The sequence below is a fragment of the Papaver somniferum genome, chromosome 4 (assembly GCF_003573695.1).
Source record: "Papaver somniferum cultivar HN1 chromosome 4, ASM357369v1, whole genome shotgun sequence".
Taxonomy (NCBI): Eukaryota; Viridiplantae; Streptophyta; class Magnoliopsida; order Ranunculales; family Papaveraceae; genus Papaver; species Papaver somniferum.
This window is the reverse complement of record NC_039361.1, coordinates 115,385,879-115,392,126: the sequence shown is the minus strand read 5'-3', so window position 1 is coordinate 115,392,126 and position 6,248 is coordinate 115,385,879.

Below are 6,248 nucleotides of genomic sequence, written 5' to 3'. Positions count from 1 at the left end.
ACTGGGCCCTAGTTCTTCTAAGACCCCTAATATTCCAAAAAATTATCTTCATGGTTTGGATTGAGGGTTTTTAGGACCCCCTTCCCCTACATTCTTTCTGAAATTATACTGCACTACTGTTGAATTAATTTTATTCTTCTCAATAATAATAGATTTTTCTGGAGATTTTTGCTTTTGTGAACTGGAACATTGTTGCACTGGAGAAGCTACAACTTTAGGCCAAGAAGTAAACTGAACAGGTTCTGTTAAAACTTTTCCAGTACCCGCATCCACAAATTTAAGTACACTATGCTCAAGTTCTGTAGCTTCAACAATATGCAACAGTTTTTGTGGCTCTAGTTCAGCTATAATTTCCTCATCTACACTAACATCTTCAATCTCAGAGAGATCTTCTTTTGTTTCAGAAACTGGCACAGTCAAAGCATTAAATTTGTTCCCAGCTGGAGTAGGAATGGTTGTTCCATCAACTGGCTTATTTTGTAAAACTGTAGTAACAATACAAGAAATAATTGAATCAACTTCTGGGTGTTGGTTAGCCATAGATTGAGGTGTAGCAGAACTGCAAGCTTGGTTTTGTAAATTATGAGCATTAATGTTTGACACAATTGTGTAAACTTTAGGATTATGACTTCTCACTTGTTGTTGTTGAGTATTAGTATGAGTGACTTCCACTTAAGTTCTATCACAAATATCAAAAGGAGCAGAGTTTGGGACTTGTCTTCTTAGAATATGTCTTTGTTGAACACCAGCTCTTTGAGTATCTGAATTCTTGTTTTTCTGTATTCTACATTCTGTAACTAAGTGACCAATAATTTTGCAAGTAGAGCAGAATGTATGACAGTCTGGAGTCAAAATATCTTGAAAAAAACCACCAAGCTTTGTGCCAATCCATATTTTGTTAGGAATGGATTGAGAAAAATCCACTTCAACTAAAACATTTGTATAATAACCTACTTCACATTTTGCAGTTGCAGAATCAATTTTAATTGCTGTACCAATTTCCTTACAGATAGAGAACATAATTTTCTCACTCTAGAATTCCAAGCCTAATCCAGGTAATCTGATCCACACATAAGCTTTTGAACTCTTTTGATTTACTGGCCTAAAATTTGAAACCCAATTTCTGACTTTAAGAATTTGATTTGTAACCTCCCATGTACTTGATTGAATATATGGTATATCAATTTCATTATCCAGTTTAATGGTGAAGAAACCCCTTCCTAGTGGAATAAGTTTACAATCACCAACTAATTTCCATTGGTTTCTGAGAATTAAAGCGGCATCGATAATTTAATTTTTTGCAAATCTAAACGACCAATGAAAGAAAATTTCCAAGGATTTAAGCTTTCCTCAAAGAGATCATCAGGTAAATCTATTGACGGAACCTTTTTTGAATTCAAATTTTCACTAAAACCTAAACTAACAGAATCACGAACATCATTACCAGGTGTTTTTGAGGACACGAATCCATTGAGAACCACCTGGATTAATGAAGGTGAATCATTAGGAATTGAAAACAAGAAGAATTAATCGAATTCAACACCTGAATTATTGTAGAAGAAGCACTGAGATCGAAATCTTAGAAGAAAAAAGTCGTTGAGTCTGTTGTCGATTTTCACCGATTTGCAGAGCTCAACTCAGCACCCAACATTATCCATATAACCTGACAATTCCTTCTTTTGCTGATTTGGAAAATCCATATAACCTGACAAATCCATATAACCCGACAAATCCTCCTTCGAACTCGTGCCCTTTGATGCGTCCAACTAATGGTTTGACCACCGTTCCACTTCTTAGTTGTTAAAATCCAAATACATTCTCCAATCCAATTCTTTCTTTCTTTTTATCGTTAATCACATCAATATTTTACTTTTTTTATGCAAAATCATTGGTGAATAAAAAAAATGAACTACCTTAACCAATGAGAGAACAAAAGCAGCGTGTCTCTCTTTCCGTTCTGTTAGATATTGTCGTCCATTCGACACAGTAGGGACCTTAGACATTGGCAGCTCATTTACAAAACAACGTAACATCATAAATTCCCCGAACTCACTATCTCAAAACTATTAGAGATATCACCTAAAATATGAAATTGCAAATGTGAAGTAAAATAAATCAGATCGCCCAACAATAAAATTATCAGCTATAAACTTGCCAAAATAGATAAAGATCCCAAATTGTCCATTTGCCATACATATTTATAAGAAGCAATTCACGGGTCACAAACAGCTATTTAATGATGGCAAAAATTGTATATTTGTTTTCAAGACATGTATACATTTCAGGTATAAAGTGCATCATCAACATTATAGAATCAAAGAGAGTGAAAATCCATACATAAAGATACAAAGTGTTATAGATTTGTGTCTATGAACATAAACATACTACTAAACTATTGTTGTTTCTTAGAGAAAACAAAGACACAAATAAATGTAATTAGCTCATTTTAAGTCTGCAATCCAACATTACTAGTAAAAAAAAAATATGTCCATTTGATTCGGGATCCATATAATAATAATAAGCATCTAAAAACCTACGATGACTGGTAAAGAGATATAACAGAGAATTATGAAAATGCGGGGGTCTAACAACCACACCCAACAATTCGTTTGGCAATCTGAGACGACTTACTCCAATACACTTTCTAGAGAATCAACTAGACAGTCAGACTCAATCTAGAATAAAGTATATCCAAGAGGTTAATATCTCTAACTCGTAATTCAATCTGCAATCAACAAATAGAAATCTGCGAGCCCGATTGAATATAGGAGAATTACTTGAACGGTACCAAAGACCAATATTCAAGTGTCAATCAATGTAAATCAACAACCAAAGGTTGGATATTCTAATTGATTGATCTTAACGCACGACCTGTGATATTTCAATTATATAACAAAATATAATGCGGAAAATAAATAACACAGACACCAGAATTTTGTTAACGAGGAAACCGCAAATGCAGAAAAACCCCGTGACCTAGTCCAGATTGAACACCATACTGTATTAAGCCGCTACAGACACTAGCCTACTACCAATTAACTTCGGACTGGTCTGTAGTTGAACCTAATCAATCTCACACTGGTTCAAGGTACAGTTGCGCTCCTTACATCTCTGATCTCAGCAGGATACTACACACTTGATTCCCTTAGTTGATCTCACCCACAACTAAGAGTTGGTACGACCCAAAGTCGAAGACTTGGTAAACAAATCTGTCTCACACATAAAAGTCTATGGGATTGAATAAATATGTCTCCCACAGAAATACCCAAGAGTTTTTGTCCCGTCTTTTTATAAATCAAGGTGAACATGAACCAATTGATAAACCAGACTTATATTCCCGAAGAACATCCTAGTATTATCAATCACCTCACAATAAACTTAATCGACTAGCGAAACAAGTTATTATGGAATCACAAACGATGAGACGAAGGTGTTTGTGATTAATTTTCTATCTTGCCTATCGGAGATATAAATCTCAAGCCAATTTTGCAATTGCACTCAATCACGATAGAAACAGCAAGATCAGATCGCGCAACTACAAAGAGAATAGTTGGGTATGGATTCACAATCCCAATAAAGTCTTCAAGTCGTTAACCTACAGGGTCTCGAGAAGAAACCTAAGGTTAAAGGAGAATCGACTCTAGTTATGCAACTAGTAACACACATGAGGTGTGGGGATTAGGTTTCCCAGTTGCTAGAGTTTTCCTTTATATAGTTTTCAAATTAGGGTTTGCAATCCAAGTTACCTTGGTAACGAAGCATTCAATAATCATCGTTAGATGAAAAACCCAATTCAACCAAGATAATATCTTTCAACCGTTAGATCGAACTTATCTTGTTACACATAAATGAAATGTACCCTCATTTAGGTTTATGTAACCGTACCTAAACGTGTACACCATGTTGGTTCACAAATAGTTAACCGAGGTTAGCCATATGATTACTCTCATATCAAACTTATTCATCTTAACCATAAATAGTTCAAATGACTCAAATGAAACTAGTTAAAGAGTTTTTCAATTGCTATATTCTCATGGATTTTTACAAGAACATAATTGAAACAAAATCAGTTTGATTCACTCGAATCGATACATGAACATTATAACCACGGTTTTCAAAGATTGCATTCCTTATTGATAAATGTTTTAGTTCATGAACTGACCGATTTGATAAAGTAACCATCTTAAATTGGCGTACGGGTATGCGTACTTAAGCAACCGGGTTTGAGTTTCTTTAGTTCCAAACTCAACGAAATTTTCGGTTCGAAAACTTCCGCCAGTATGCGTACGGGTACGTATACTTAAGGTGACTAGTTAAGAGCTTGTTAATTCCCAAACTGCAAGAGCATAGCTCGGTTGAGCCCACCAAGCGTTGGTATGTCAAGTTTGGTTGTTATATTTTAGTGAATCAAAACTCATTTAAAGAGTCGCTTGATTATGTACTAGAGTCAACTTCGTATAGGTTAGCTTGAAAGTATTAGGATATGAAACATTACAAGTATTGTGAAGACTTGAAGAAGTGAAGAAGCAAGGAGCTACAAAGATAACATCATCCTTCCACTTGAGGTTAGTGATATTTTACTTGAACTGTTTCATTCCCTAACGTATCTTTCAAGTCGTGCATATTGAAAACAAAACTGCGAAGCGTGATTGAACTCTAGTTAGACATAGTAGTAAGGAATACAATACGAGGTTTATTGCTTAACCATTAAACTTTGTAGATAAGACATCGACATAATCGTTTTAATGATATTGTGATTATGTATGGGTATGAGGTGAGGATTTCATCCTAGGAAACAGTGTTTTACATGTGTTTTAAGGAAGTAAATTCATAAACTTGTTTGTGAATCGAAAAGGAAATCGCCAGCATTATTGGTATTTTTATTCATTGCATATCTTTTGAACAACCAATATGTGTGATTAGTATAACCTCTCATGACTTGTTTATGTTCTTGGTAAAACTATTCACAAAGGCCTGACTTTTATATTGGTATGACTTTTATTAGTGAACCCAATATTAAGTAATCACCTGAGATGGTATGATCGAGTTTGTGATTTTGTGTGTGACGGACTCTGGGTAAAGGGGAACCGATCCTAGTAAGAGGTGCAACACATCACAAAGGCGAATCGATCCTTGTATGATGTGCAACAAGTTTACAGCAGAAAGGGGAACCGATCCTATGGACATGTGCAACACGTTTTTAGGCAAAGGGGAACCGATCCTATGGACATGTGCGGCAAGTAAAAGTTAGATACCATATATATGTGGGGTACCGATCCTAGTAAATAGTCAACCGAATTTTGGAAAGCTAGTGTGACTATGCACAATACTCACATGGAGGTAGAACCGAAACTTGTTTTGGTAGAACCGTTAAACCCATAATTTGTGATTGACTGTTCTTGATCAATCACATAGTTCTTGAAAGTCAGATGAACCAATTCTAAACTTGTTTGGAAGTGTGGCAAATCGGTTTCAAGGTTGTAAGTATGAAAGAGGACTTACAAAGTAAGGATGTTGACATACTTTGAACATGTGCAGTAACGCTTATCTTTAATTATTTAAAGTTATTCCTTAATAGCAAAAGGAAGAAAATCCCATGATCGAAACATAAATAAGTTACTTTTATTTAAGGTTTTTAATTTTATTTTAGGAAAATGAGAATTAGTAATGTGCATTTACTAGTTGGAGATTTTTCAAAGAGATGTTCTGTCAATATTTTGGACAGAGTATTTCCAGGAATTATGAAAACCGAATCTGGGCTTTAATGAATATCTTGAGAATATTTTCGGTTTTGAAAATTCCTTGGTGTCCAAACTTCCCTGGTCTATAAATATGAAAGTTTGCATTTCGAGCAAACTAATCCTTCGTGACAAAAAATTTCCTCGGTTGTGTTGTTACTGGTGAAGCCGCCTATTCGGAGAGGAGAGTAACCTAATTGGCGAAATCTCTTACGACCGTTCAGTTTAAAGTATTCTTTGGGATTGAGAAGCTCTATTAGTACCGTTGGTGGGAAACTAGATAATTGCGGTTTATCTTTTGTTTTCGATTGATTTGATTGACTAACGGTGGTTGAACTACTGGTTTGTTTATGCTTGAGAATCTTCTCTTCTGATCTTGTGATAATCCATTGTTAACAGACTCCATTCTGTGCGTGATTGATCACAAGAGATTCAAGTTGTTGTGTGCAGGTGTTTATTGAAGATATAAGAAGATTTGAAGACAAAGAAGATATTGAAGATTTGAAGACA